Below are 15,315 nucleotides of genomic sequence, written 5' to 3' on the forward strand. Positions count from 1 at the left end.
TTAGAGCATTGGTTCCCAAACTTTTCGGCATCAAACCCCCTTTTTAATTTTCGAGAAACCCTCACGCCCCCCACCTCTCCTTTACCATCATCCAACCCCCCTTTTAACAAATCCAATTCGTAATTTAAAATTAAAAATAAGCACAAATAGTTTTTCTTGGCACAAAAATTTAATAAAAATGAAATTTAAAATAAGAAATAGCATAAACAAAACGAATTTAATGTGAAGGATGCTGCTGCATTTTCTTAATGAGTTGGGAAATCCTAGGTTTGAAAGATGAAAGGGCACAACGCAAATCGTTTTTGACATCCAGTCGATTCCTTTGTTTCGTTTTTATTATGACTGAACTTGAAGAGCTTTTTTCACAGAGGTATGTCGATGAAAATGGAAGAATAATACGTAGCGCTTCTTCTCCAACTTTTGGGTAAATTGGGAAATATTTTATCCAAAATTCCTCCAGGCTTAAGTTTTCAAAAATATCTTTTGCACTTGAATCGTATTTCATTTTGAGTGCTTGTTCTTGCAATACTTCTGGCAATGAATCAACATCAACGTTGAATGGATTACGTGCTAATTTATGAATGGGGTTGCCAGAAAAGCTGTCTGGAAAATAGTGGATGAATTCGTCAGCAAGGCAGTCCACATGAAACACAATTTTGTTCTTCACATCCTCTTTACAAAGTTCTTGGAAACCTTAATTTTCAGTGAGTGATGAAAATGTTGGAAAGGACGAAAAGTTAGGCGTCTGAGCTTGCGTTCGACGTTTCCAAAGCTTGATTTTTTCCATAAAGACTTTGATGGCATCGTGGTGCGCTATGTTGTTTGCAGCGTTGTTTCCTTGCAGCTTCAAATTGAGATTGTTCAAAGATTCAAAAATGTCCACGAGGTATGCCAGTGAAAGTTGAAACGTTTGGTCCGTAAATGCACGATATAACTCTTCTTTTTTCTGTTGCTTGAGGAAAATTTCCAATTCGTCTTTCAGTTCGAATAATCTCGAAAGCATGTTCCCTTTGGAAAGCCATTGTACCTCCGTGTGAAACAAAAGAATGTTATGATCCACTCCCAAATCAGTGCAAAGAGCTGCAAAAAGTCTCATATTTAAAGTGCTGTTCTTCACAAAATTGACAACTTTGATGGCCAAATTCAACGAGTCATGTAGGTCATCTGGAAGTGTTTTAGCAGCCAATGCTTGTCTGTGTATGACACAGTGAGTCGTGGTTACGGCTGGATTATTTTCTTTTACCAATGTCACAAATCCAGAGCAAGAGCCAAGCATCGCTGGAGCACCGTCTGTGCATACACCAACCAGTTTTTCCCAGGAAAGTCCATTTTCTTCAAAAAAGTTGGAAACCATTTTCATAACATCAGAAGCCTTTGATTTGGTCGTCAATTCCTTCGAAAAAAGTTCTTCTTTCACATTTCCATCATTAATTGAACGCAGACGAGCAACTGACAGCGTTGTGCTACATCAATGGTATCGTCACACTGAATTGCGAAAACAGTTGAAGCTTTCACTGCCTCCACAACTTGAAGTTTTAGATCTTTCGCTATGTCATCGATGCGACATTTCACGGAATTGTCGGAAAGCGAAATTTCTGATTTTTTTTCTTGCTTTCGGCACCAAGCACAATATCAGCTGCTTTCAACAAGCAAGGCTTCACAAGAGTTTCTTCTATTATGTGCGCTTTCTTGGCTTTAGCGATAAGCAATGACAGTTCATAAGATGCTTCTACTACTTTGGCCGACACTTGATGAAAAGCTCCAGTAGTGTCCAGCTTCATGCATTTTAAATTTTGAAGTTTAACAGCAAAAAACTCTTTTGGTTTGTCTTTCAAAGCGCTGTGGTTCTTTGTCAAGTGTCGCTCAAGACAACTAGGTCTCAAGGCATCATTACTGAGAACTGCGTGGCATACTATGCATTGAGGATGATCGATCCCATTTTTTTCCATGACGGTGAAACCATACTTAATGTAGTCTTCATCATACTTCCTTTTCTAAATCGCGGCCATAATATACTAATAAAAAAAATCTATAAAAATAATTTTCCTGATTTGTGAATAATAACAAACGCAAGTTAATATGAGTTATCGTGAATGTTTATTTACTACTACTGTTACGTACGGACGCGTGCTGCCCTATATATACCCCACCACCAGTCCGGCAAGTAGCCGGTCTTGCGCTGTGAGTGGTGGAGGTAACCACTCCCATGATAGAACAGTCTTGAACACTCTCGCGAGTGAACTAGGAAGTTTTAAAAAGTTCCATCGCTTTCTACATCGTTCTTCGGCCTCCCCACCAACCGAAACGGCACTCCTACACATCAAAAGGCAAAAAAATAAAAAATATTTGCATTTTGTGGTATGGAATTTGAAAACATTGCAGTTATATACTTTTATTTACAGTTGTATTTTTATTATTATTGTACTTTGTTATACCTTTATTCTTGTCTACTTATATTCTTAATAAAAAATGAGAAGATTGTTAATACTTTATTGTAGTTAAATAATATAGGCCTGTAATTGGACAATTTTATGAATAGTTATTATGAATACAGAATATGTATAATTTATTGTCTGTTGGTCTATTAAATAAATAAATAAAATTAAAAAAAATTTACGCTGATAATTTTTTTTTTCGTTATGAAAATTTCACAGCCTTGTGACCCCCCTTGGAATTTCTTTACGCTCCCCCTCAGGGGGGCGCACCCCCCAGTTTGGGAACCAATGGCTTAGAGGGTTGGGGGTTCCCCTGGGAGGGGAAACTCAGCATGGGTACTGCTGGAGCAAAACCCCAAGGTAAAGGGCACCAGAGTCTGGGAGGGACACGGGGGCCTGAGGCAGGTGAGACATCGGCCACCAGGAGGTGCTCTGAGTACTGAGCGAGCTAATTCCCAAACGACCAGCAGGAGGCGCTGTGCTGGTGAGACTTCGCTGTTACACCATACTTCACCAAAACTCTCCAAATGTGATTGGGATGCTACTGGTAATGAAGGAAAAATATACGGAAAAATAGTAAGAGCTGGACAATGGCAATGTGTAGTGATAGATGGACATACAATAATCTCACATTCATATAATCTTACAATATACCCAAACTGGAATTCTTCACATGCTATTGTAGCATGGTATGTCCCTAAATGGAGTATAAAAGGTACAAGAATGATACTTATACATGGTGGTATAACATTATTAATCAAACAGAAACTAAATTTCAGATCATTGATCCGCAGGGAGGGACTCGTATACTAGATAGTCAATGTAAATTGCGAGCCAAAGTTATATATAGAAGTCAATTAAAGCTACAAGTGCCCTGGTATACACATATAATAAAAAATGAGTGTGAGGAAGGAAGTTCAGGTCAATTTTTATTTCACTATAGGTATGAAGGTAATGTGAATATAACCAAAAAGTGAAGAGGTGGAACATGGAGAATCATTGGTCCTCAATTCAATTATCCTTTTACTATCTCATGGATATCCAAACCTGACTCAACCGATATTGGTCCATACGTAGTAAAAGAAGATATTAAGAAACAATTAATAATAGACCCCACTTACTCCCTAAAGAAAGTAATAATAGATTTAGCTCCTATGAATATTTCGTCAAAGACCACAATGTAGGAAATATATTGGACCTTTATTTGAACCATGGAAAAGATGGATGGAAACCAACTTTTACGGGAAGTTCCTACTGATAGAAAGAAAAGAAATATGATAAATATAATCTTAGGAGGAACAGGTACAGAGTTGGGAATATTAAACAGTATAGATGAGGAAGTACTGGCTAATAAGTTAAACTCAGTAGGATGACATTTAGGAGCTGTGTCTAAACCTTTAACAACATCTTTAAATGATATAAGTGCTAGCCTTCACCTCATAACAACTTTACTCCCAGGTTGGGAAAAGTTACAAAGAGCAGATCATTTGGCCATTTTAAACACAGTAGACATGTTACAAAGCAATGTACCGGTATCTCTAGCATTAGCATGTATACAAGCACAAACTTGGACTAATAATGTGGTGAAAGATATTATACGAGATGGAATGAGTGGAATTTTACCAATAGAAATAAGAACCATAATGTGGAAACATGCCACCAAAGCTGAACAAAGGCTATATTCCTGGTGGAAAATGGTAAATTTCACATATAATCCTCAACTAAATCAGATTACCAAGTACATAGTCATAGGGTGACCAGACGTCCTGTTTTTAAAGGGACAGTCCTGTATTTAAGCCCTCCTGCAGGAGTCCCGACTTTTTCTTAAAAATGGGCAAATTGTCCCGTATTTTCTGTTTCCTCCCCCATCAGTACTGGTGGGTCCTGCTGTTGGCCGGATCCCTGCTTGCCAGCCACCTGACCACCAGCGGTGAGTGGTGGCGTCCAGTATCCGATGATGGGAGTGGTTGTGCAAGGCTGGTGGTGGGGCAAAGCTGCAGCGTGCAGGGCCAGCCGCTCCCCCTGCTGGTTTGTCAGCGCCACCCCCGTTGTGTCCTGTCTCTCAGCCAGCAGGGCCCTGCCCCCCTGCCCCATTTCCAGCTGCCACTGGCTGTGAGCGGCAGCGGCCAGTGAGTGCGGGCAGGCACAGGCAGCAGCCAGTTGTGTGTCGCCTCTGCTGCCCACCTATCGGCCCTTTACATGCGCCCGCTCTCGCTGTCCTCTCCCTGCTTTGCCCCCACAACCCCACTGCTCCTTCCTATCCCCCCCGGCAGGGTGCGTCCCGCTCCCAGCACTGTGCGGAGAACCTGTCCCTGGTCAGAGCAATCAGCTCACCAACAGCCTGGCCGGCTGGCTCCTTCCTTCCCCCACCACCTCTGTGCCCCAGGAAAGCCCAAGACCCTCCAGGGCACTGTCCAGGAGGAGCCAAACCTTGCGTGTGCCAAAGCCCCACACAGAGCATGCATGGGAAAGCTTCTCTGCCCCTCTGGAGTGGTGGGGTGGGGGGGGAAGCAATTTCCAGCCTGTTCGTGCTCTGACCCTGCAGGCTCCACAGCAGCCTCCCAGGCAGGAGTTTAGCACCCTCTTCACCTGCCGCCCCCATTCTAGGTCCTGCCCCCAGAAAGCACAGCGCTGCTCCATCCCCTAGGCATTTTTCCCTGCTGAGCCACCTCTCTGGCCAGGTCCTCTGAAGCCCCTGCAGTCAGGTTCCCTGGGCCTTGGTGCACAATACATCCTTAGGGATTAATCCTTTCTTGCCCATGCTGTAGCTGAGGGACAGGAGGCGGCTGGGTTATGTTGGTGGCCAGCAGCGGCCTGGAGGTGTTAGCTGCCTTTTGACACTATGTGGGCAGGAAGGGACAAGCTGCTTCCCACCACGGCAGGTGGGACTGGCCAGGTCATCCCGTCCCCTCCCCTGCGGCTGGAAGCAGCTCCCGTCCCTTCCCTCCCACACAGTGCCAAAAGGCTGCTGCTGGCCACATTCTGGTGTGAACCCTGGCAGAAATCTGGGGAGGGAGGAGCATGTGACCCTGTATGCCCCCCATGCATTGCCTCGGGAAGACGTGGTACCAGGAGACGCAGGTCCATTCTGGGGGCTCACCCAGGCATGGAGGGCTGAGTGCGCCAGGCATGGAGGGTCGGGTTAGTCAGTCACACCCCCGTGTGAGAGGTGTATGGGAGTGTGTGTGTGTGTGTGTGTGTGTGTGTGTGTGTGTGTGTGTGTGTGACCTCTCCCTGTGTGAACCCTAAAGCCTTAAAGATAAGAAGGTAAATAAAATGAATCCAACTGCACAGTACTTCTTTTTAACAGGGGCTCAGTCAACTGGATGTTAATTTGAATGTTTGTACTGCATAATTCTGATTGATTGCCCTTGAACTTGCTTGAATATGAATAATTTTACTAGGTGTCCCGTATTCAGCATAGGGAAATATGATCACTCTACATAGTCATGATGTCTAAAGCTCAAAGTGACTGGTTATCTCCTATTGTAGTACTAGGGTTAAATGTTAATACCAATGTTAACCAATAGAACACAAACTCTGGGCAATAAAACAAAATCAGACATGGAAAACAGTGGAACTTGAGGCTTGTATGGAAGAACGAGGAATTGGATAGATTTATAATAATGATGTGATTCAACCTTGTGATGTATGTTTAAATCATGAAAAAGGAAAATGCCATTATCAATTAGATTCTTTCCCATTTAATGTATCGATTGTTATATATACTGGAAAAAACTGTGTACGTCTTAGAAGTTGGTGTACACTGTTTAAGATAAATGACATCTACAATATAACTCATAATCTGTATGAGAACAAATGTTTGTGTAACACTACGTCAATGGTTGGTTGTGATTTCAATTTTACATTACCCAAAATTGAAAATGAAGAAATTAAAGATCAGTATCAGATATATAAAAGAATAAGGCTAAACATAAGTTTGATTAAACAATTTATGGATCATCCTGAATTGCAAAAACAACTACAAAAAGCTCAGAAAAATGCACAAAGGATTAGGATTACTCTTCACTACTCTACTAAAAAAATTGAACACGTGATTGAGCGTATAAGAAGTGATACCAAACATAGCTGGTGGAAAGTATTTTTGGGATGGTCCCCCACAGCAACAGGATTCTTTAACGTAATTTTACAACCTATTGTGATAGTCTTAGCATTCCAAATTGCAATGGCAGTTATGCTTATTGTTTTGGTATACTGGATCAAGCAAAAATTCAAACAACTGAAGTATGTACATTCCCTAAACATTAAACGAAGCTACTACGGCACACAGGCAAGCATGGCCAAGGTGAGAATCAAGAGTGGTGAGGAATTGTGCCAGTACGAAGACGTGTCTTCTTGGTCTCCTGAATATGGGAGCTTTGAGTCAACACTGGACAAGACCACACATGCATTGAACTCATCAAGTCAATAAAGTGCTGGATGGATAAACAAGTTTATCAAACCAGCAAGGAGGGGAGTGTAACAAGAGGTTTTTACTTGCTTTGATCCTGTATAAGGATTGCAGCACCCAGGACAGAGACAGGCATAGAGATACTGACATTTGGGGGTGGGGGTGAGAGACATCCTGAACAATTCACCTCTCCCAATTAGCATAACAAATGTAATGACAGCATTAGAGTGCTTTGGTTTGCAGAGAACAGTAGTTGGTTTTGGATTAGATGCTTTAGATAAGTTATAAATAAGGATAGTTTAGTGCTAAAAATCCAAAATGGTGGCCACACTGATTCTCTATTAGAAAACATCAAAGATGGAGGACACAGAATAAATTGACCAATAGCAGTTAAGAAACAGAGTGAAATAAAGTTCAAACAGGGATAACTCAACTCACTCCAAAATACCTGAAGGGAGGGATTAGGAGGAGGAGCAGCTCAAGTGATAGGCAGAGCTGATTGGCTGAACAGTTGCCACCCATGCAGGGAGGATCCTTGCTAATTACCAAGTCTGAAATAGCAACAATCAGAGAAGGCCAGAAACTGCCTGAATATAAGGAGTCAGCTGGCAGACTAGAGTGTGTGGTGTGAGAGTGGAGAAGATCAGAGGAGAAACAGCAGAAGACGACCAGAGAAGAAGACAGTGAAAGGAGAAGACCAGAGAGTGGAGAGAAGCAGCAGCAGAAGGAAAAGATTGCAAGCAGCAACAGCATATTTGACAGAGCAGAAGGACCCAAGATGGTTCAGAGGGATAGCGAAGGAATGTAAGCCTTATGCATATGTATGAAAGGGTCAGTGTGGACCAACACTGCAACACTGTATTTGTCAGTCTGTGTAGTCTCTTGTGCCATTTGAATGTATGATCTTTTAAGTGCAATACAATTATGCCTTACTACCTATTATATACTGTAATGCTTTTTCTTGCTTTATTGAATATACTGTAATCACCTAATTTTCTCTCAATAAATAAGACTTTGTTTTCAAAGAACTACTGCTTGTCTGTCAATCCTTTGAGCGGAGAGCTGTATCCATATCCTCCCAAGGGTTAGCAGGATTAGCCTGCTCTGGGGAGTCCTCTGCGGGTCAGAGACAAACCCCCTGGTAATACCCTGGCAATTCCTCTAGGGTGGGCCACCACCTTTCTCCCCATTTGGGCAGAATAAATTGACAATCAATTTATGGTTATAGGCAGTCCAGTATTGGGATGCCTTAAGTCCAAATCTTGGGTTGTGAGCCATGTTGCCTTTCTGGGGGTGTCTGAACCCCACTTCCTAACCCCTTCATGTGAACTGGGGGTCACTGCCCCCCCTGGAATTGTCTGAGCCCTGCTTCCTCTCACCCCCATGGTGTGGGTGCCAGGATTTGGGGGCCCCTACCCAACTATGGCGGTCTGACCCCCTATCCCTACTCCCTCATGTGAGCCAGGTCTGGGGGGAACGTGCCTTTCTGGGTAGGGTGTTGGAGCCCCTCTCCCTACCTCCGCCCCATGTGTGAGCCAGGATCTGGGGAAGACCTGCCCCTCTGGGTAGGGAACTCAGACCAGCAATGCTCAGAGTATGCACCAAGAACACAGTGCTGACAGGTGAGGAGATGAGAACAAGTATGCTGGACACATCAGGCTATGTATACACTAAAGCTTAAACTGGTATAAGTTATGTTGCTCAGGGGGGTGAATAAGTCACCCCCCTGAAAGTTACACTGACCTAAACACCAGTGCGGACAGCGCTATGTCACCATGAGAGCTTCCCCCACCGACATAGCTACCACTGCTTTCAGGGGTGGAGTAATTAAGTCAATGTAAATAATTAAGTTTCCTGTCAGTTTAGAGCATCTGCACTAGCAGCTGTACAGTGGCACAGCTGTAAACTCTGTAGTGTAACCATAGCCCCAGAAACTCCCCAACCCTAACATGAAAGGAACAGCTTGCACCTCTCAGGCAGGACTTGGCACCGAGCAGTCTAAGGCTCCAGCCCTCAGGCAGGGGTGAGCACTAAACAGTCTAGGTGTCGGAAATTTTTTTTATTTTTGCCATTGTTTTCTCCTATGCCCTCTTGGATTCCCCTTAACAACAGCCAGGAATCCATGTTTGGCACCCTTCTTCCCCATCCCGTCACCTTTGGGGCCTTTTCTGTCTAAAGGCAGGAAAACGGCAGGTCACCTGACTGAGAGTCTGCCCAGAAACTGGGACATATATAAGACCAACTCACCAGTCAGGGGGGCTGCCCATCTGGGAGGTAGCAAGTGCTGCTGAGTGCTGCTGCTCACCTTGGAGGGTAGGCTTAGGACTACACTAAGGGTTGTCGGGAGGGTACACTCCTGCACACAAGAGCTCCGATCCTTCTCACACATCCACTCACGACGACGAAGGGAAGAAGAGCTGTAAGAAAATGAGAACTGAGCATCCATCAGCCTATGCCTGGAGGGTCCTGTCTTCCTATCTGCTGAGTCATCAGGACCTGGAACCAGAGCCAGTCCCATCGTGGCGATGCCATTGGACAAAGCTGTAGGATATGGTAGAGAACCAACACCTTCTCTTCTACCTAGTCTAATCTGGGGGTAGTCTTAGGGTAGAGCTTCAAGCCCTCCTCTGTTATAGCCAGTACTTGTTTTGTATTTGGTCCCTGTTTTGTTGTAGACTGGGAGTCCTTAGTGTCCTGTATTATACCTTACCTAGTTATACTTACCTGAGTTTACCTTTACTTTGTTACCTGTTGTCTGTCAATAAACCTGTTCTTGTTTTGCACCTTATCCTTTTGTTAGTTTTCCTTGGAGAACAATGGCCCCGTTGAAAGACGCGGGATAGGTAAAATGTACCTGAGACTGGCCCTCTGGCCAAGTTAAAAATCCAGTCAACATAGGGGCTCAGGCAAGGTTGAGCACCAAACAGTCTAGCATCCTAGCTTGGCAGACGGTAGACCAACACAGGCCTCCTGGCCTAAAGTGGGGAGGCTGCCACCCCACGGGTGAAGTGCAGGAGGTAGGTAGACCTGGGCCCACCCAACTCCACCAGGTCACAGCCCAGGGCCCTAACACTGGCAGAGTGGCCCACCACTAGGTCAGCAGGGATCCAGCCACAACATGCTGACCTAGAGTTCACCAGCAACATAACCAGAAAGTAGTCAGCTGCTCTGGGCTACTTCCAACCATTCCCTCAGAGTGTATCTGAATCCCAGGGTCACCTTCCATCTCCCCACGGTACACTGCCAGCGGCAATCCCAGCAGCTCCTCAGCATTGGGCATGTCTGGCAGTTCTGGTAGTTGGAGTGAATCCTCAGGACAGCTTGAAGCATATGTGGGCTAGAAGCATCTGTCTCCCTCAGTGACTCAAGCCAAACTGAACTACAAGGCCTGCCTCTTAGACTTCCTGTCCCTGTCCCACCCTTCTGCTTCCAGCATGGTGGCCGAGGGCCTCCTGGTTCTGCCCACCAGGGGACATCTGGCCCTCCCTCGCTGTCAATCTCCGAGGGAAGTAACGCCTCTTTGCTACATCCTACTAACAAACATTTCTCTTTTTGTTTAAAAAAACATGAAATTAAATGGCAAAATCTTCATTTATACAGAGTTAAGGCTTCCCGGTGAAAAATCATGGCCTTCCAGAATGTCAAGTTTAGCAAAACTCAGACTTCAGAAAGCAACTCCTAACAGACCTGACAAATTCGCTATACCTAGCACACTGCTTTCATAGTATTTATGCATTAAGAATATCATGTGAGGCTTTAAATGAAAGCCTGTGTCACACTGGTTATGAATAGTGTCATAAAATGTATGTACTGCTACTATGTAAGGAGTTATGTATATCTACTGGAAGTATGTTCTCATAGTCTGCATTAGGCAGAGTTGACAAACAGGTTTCTGCCAGACAAAGGATGTTGATTCACCTGTCTCTGTTGGTCCATATGTAAATTAAGCACTATAAAGTAACACAATATGGAGTCATTGCCATACAAATTCAACGGGAGGATGTAAAATCAGCAATGGGGGTTTTACTGTCTCTGAAGTTTGGAAAATGTAAGTAGAAGGCAAAAACAAACCCTTTTATCCTGCACTGAGGAAGTAAACAGTGTGTTGATAATCATGAAAATGGGATCCCAACCAGCATTGGTTGGAAATGCTGCAAAGGACATTTGGGGTACAAGAAGCTTTTTAAGACAGATAGTAAGCCTGTTAAAGTTATATTTAGTCTTTAGGAATTGTGTTATGAGTTTGTTTTATACGTAACCCTTCTGTTTCCATTATCCTTACTCATGATCTCTTAAATCTTAAGCTTTGATAATAAATTTATGATTGTTTTCACTATAAATATATTCAGGGCTGTAGTATTATACAAGGAGCTGATCCTGAGCTGAATCATTCAAGCAGGTGTGTACACTGTTTCCTTGGAGACAATATGCCTGGTATTACTGAAGCCTTGTCTACACTAAAGGGAAAAGTCGATCTAAGCTACGCAATTTGAGTTACGTGAATAGCGTAACTCAAATCGACGTAGCTTAGATCTACTTACCGTGGGGTCCACACTACGCGATGTCAACGGGAGATGCTCTCCCGTCAACTCCCCTTAGCTCTGGTCTACACTGGGGGCAGAATCGATCAAAGTTACGCAACTTCAGCTACGTCGACGTACTTAGATCTACTCACCGCGGTGTCTTCACTGCAGTGAGTCGACTGCTGATGCTCCCCCTTCTACTCCGCCTGTGCCTTTCGCTCCAGTGGAGTACCGGAGTCGACGGGAGAGCGCTCAGTGGTCGATTTATCGCGTCTAGACTAGCGGGATAAATCGACCCCCGCTGAATCGATCGCTGCCCATCAATCCAGCGGGTAACGTAGACAAGTCCTTACTCTTCTCGATCAGGTGGAGTACAGGCATCGACGGGAGAGCGATCGGCGGTCAATTTAGCAGGTCTTCACTAGACCCGCTAAATTAACCGCTGATGCATCAATCGCCGCAGTGTCGATCCTCTGGTAAGTGTAGACAAGCCCTGAGTGTTCAGTCAAGGGAATGCTTCAAAGGGCCTCACAGACAGAGGTGCACCTATTGTTAACCTGCAAGGAAAAGTAAGGGCTGGTATAGCCCAGAGGTTGTTTGGGTGACTAACAGACTGGAGATGTCAGAAAGCTGACACCCGATTAAGCACTAGCAAGTTTCTCTCTCATTGGAGGCAGGGGGAGTTAACAAGATGACACTCAGTCCTGGGCACACCAAGAACCCTTCACAATTCCATACAGAGTATCACAAAAACCTGTACTTTCCCCTGTTCATCATAAAATAAGTCTTCAGATATATTAAGGGTTGTTATAAAGAGGGCTGTGATCCATGGTTCTCCATGTCCATTGGAATTAGGACACGAAATAATGGTCTTAATGGGCAGCAAAGGAGATTTAGATTAGATGTTAGGAAATACTTTCTTACTATAAGGAAACTTAAGCTCTGTAATAGGCTTCCAAAGGAGGTCGTAGAATCCCCATCACTGGAAGTTCTTAAGAACAAATACCTGTCATGGATGGTCTAGGTTTATTTGGTCCTGCCTCATCACAGGGAGCTGGGTTCATAACTAAGGCTACATTTTAGCCACAGGTATTTTTAGTAAAAGTTGTGGACAGGTCACAGGCAGTAAACAAAAATTCACGTCCTGTGACCTGTCCACAACTTGTACTATATACCCCTAACTAAAACTTGGGCCGGGGGCTCGCGGGTGCTCCGGAAGGGGGCAGTCCGGGGGCACTGGGGGGGGGGGGCTGGAGGGGTGGCCTGGACCCCCGCTGGTGCTGTGGGGGAGGTGGGTGGCGGCGTATGGCCTGGGACCCCTGCTGGTGCTGGGGTTGGGGGGAAGCTGCGTGCGGCCTGGGACACCTACTGGAGCTGGGAGGGGGGGATGGCAGTGCACGGCCCGGGACCCCCACTGGTGCTGGGGAGGGAGGGTTGGTGGGGCTGGCAGGCTCCCTACCTGGCTCCGTGCAGCTCTCCGGAAACAGCCGGCATGTCCCTGAAGCTCCTAAAGGGAGGGAAGGCCAAGGTGGAGCAAGAGATTTTGCCCCAGTGATTCAAATTGCAGAAAAACCTTGGGAGGGGGTTTAAAAATCAGAAAAATAATAACTTGCTTAATTGGACATAAAAAGAGTGGTGGTACTGTCAGGACCTTTTGGGATGCTTAGACTAGTAATTAGTTTTAAGAATAAGGCTTTAATTAGAAGTTAATAATAGTTTAAATTAGAAAATCCAGTAATGGCGGCTATAGGGTGATGTAGTGGAAGATTCCATTTCTAAGAAACATAGGAGTCCATTACCTATGACTTAATAATTTCACTTCCTGTAATGTAATAGTAAATTCCACTTCCGGTGGGGAATGACTCAGCAAAATCCCATACAGATATATTATAGCCCATTATAACCTTCCCAATATGTAATATTCAGTCAGTTTATATGGAATATGGGAGTTGGGTGAGGTGCCATTTCAGCACTTGCTGTATTAAAAGACAAATTTTAAGTAGAACTGTATCCTAAACTGCTTTATGGTATTGTACCCAAACATTTGCATTTAAATGAGGGATTCAACGTCCTTTATAGGAACAGACTCCTGAAACTCTTACCAGTCCACAAAAGTGGTCCATAGTCATACAGATAGTCCCATTGTCTTCAATGGGATTGCTCAAATGATTAAGGGTTTACAGGATTAGTTTCCAAGTTTGTAAATTGTTGTGGACGAAACTGACAATGCCTGAGCTGTCAGATCAGACGGAGCTTTCATTCGAATAAAGGTGGGCAGATGTGTGATAAGTCTTAGCTCCGCTGCTAAGATGAGGAACATATTTTCAGCAAAGTTCTTGGCAGATCCCTGAGGCAGCTGGTTTAAGGCTGTCAGTGTCTGGCATTATAATCTTCACTTATAGTTCTCTCACCCACAAAGCTGGAAAATGAGGCACTTGTTTTCTTTGTTTTGCTGCTCCAGTTTCAGTTAACAAAAAGCATGTTAGACTGGTTTGGCTGCAAAGAAGAATTCTATGTACACTGGGGACAATACCTGATTCCCATCAGGCTGCAGAACTGGGCTGACATCAGAATCCAAACATCCTCTGGCCAGTGCAAGCACAGGCATTCCTCTAATGATTTGGACTTGATGTGATGGAGTATGGATGTCATGGATAATTCAGACCAATGAGGAGAAACAGAATAAAAAACACTGTTTAAACACCTTCCATTCCTTCACCCATAGGCGCCGACTCCGTGGGTGCTCCGGGCTAGAGCACTCATGGAAAAAAATTGGTGGGTGTTCAACACCCACTGGCAGCTCCCCGTTACCCCACCCCGTCCCCCTGCACCAGCTTACCTCCACCTCCACCTCCGCCGTGAGCGCGCCGCCGCATCCTGCTTTTCCCCCCTCCCTCCCAGTGCTTGCGCCAAGAAACAGCTGATTCGCAGGGCAGGGAGGGAGGGAGGGGGAGGGGGAACGCGGCGTGCTGGGGGAAGAGGCGGGGCCGGGGATTTGGGGAAAGGATCCAATAGGGGCAGGGAGGGGGCAGAGATAGGGCGGGGACTTTGGGGATGGGGTTGGAATGGGGGCAGGGCCAGGGGCGGGGAAACGGGGGGGGGGCGCACAGGCACCCACTGGCGCTGGAGAAAGTTGGCGCTTATGCCTCCACCACTTCCCCCGTTGCGGACTCCTGACCAACATAACAGAACAATACATTAACAAACTTAAACAAAGCCTATGTTTAAGTTTGTTAGCATATATATTGTGCTGTTGAAGCCATATAAAGAATGGTTTCAGAGTAGCAGCCGTGTTAGTCTGTATCCTCAAAAATAACAGGAGTACTTGTGGCACCTTAGAGACTAACATATAAAGAATGAATGCCCTCTCTAGCCATGTTTTGCTCCTTTAAGGAGCAGAGTGCAGTCCCACCCACGGCCCTCCAGAGAGGGGGGCTAGCTCCAAGTCTTTCCGGTACCCCGAACTGGCTAAAAATTTCTTGCCGGTACTGTGTCCTGGAGGGTACCACCCAACTTGCACTCCTGGTGTAGGCAGAGCTGTTTGTGTTTAGTAAGTTCCAGGCATGGCTGGTAGATGGTTTGCACAAGGCAAGACGCAATTAACAAATGAAGCTCTTTAACTCCCCACTTTGGCAGCAGTGCTACTCGCGAGCCGACCACCGCGCGCCAAGCCGCAGCCCCGTGTGCTCGGATCCAGCGTTTAGCGTGGGCCCGCCACGCGCAGCAGCAGCACACGCGCGTACTGAAGGATACGAGGCGCTGTAAACGCGCGGCCAACCTCCCTCTTTACTATCCCGACTGGCTGCAAGCCCTCAGCCCGAGCACGCCCTGGACGCGCGCGGCCCAGGCCATCCCCGCACGCATGCGCGCAGACCATCTCCCGCCGGCTGCGAGGTTACATGCGCGTGCGCATTACCTTCACTCTGACCACGCCCCTTCCCCAAGA

General features: G+C 45.5%; 1 pseudogene; it reads right to left on the reverse strand.

The window, feature by feature from the left end:
* Positions 1-217: 217 nt before the first annotated feature.
* On the reverse strand, positions 218-9,364 carry LOC135873648 (SCAN domain-containing protein 3-like; annotated as a pseudogene).
* Between the last annotated feature and the right edge of the window lie 5,951 nt (positions 9,365-15,315).

This window comes from Emys orbicularis, chromosome 2, assembly GCF_028017835.1.
Source record: "Emys orbicularis isolate rEmyOrb1 chromosome 2, rEmyOrb1.hap1, whole genome shotgun sequence".
Lineage (NCBI taxonomy): Eukaryota > Metazoa > Chordata > Testudines > Emydidae > Emys > Emys orbicularis.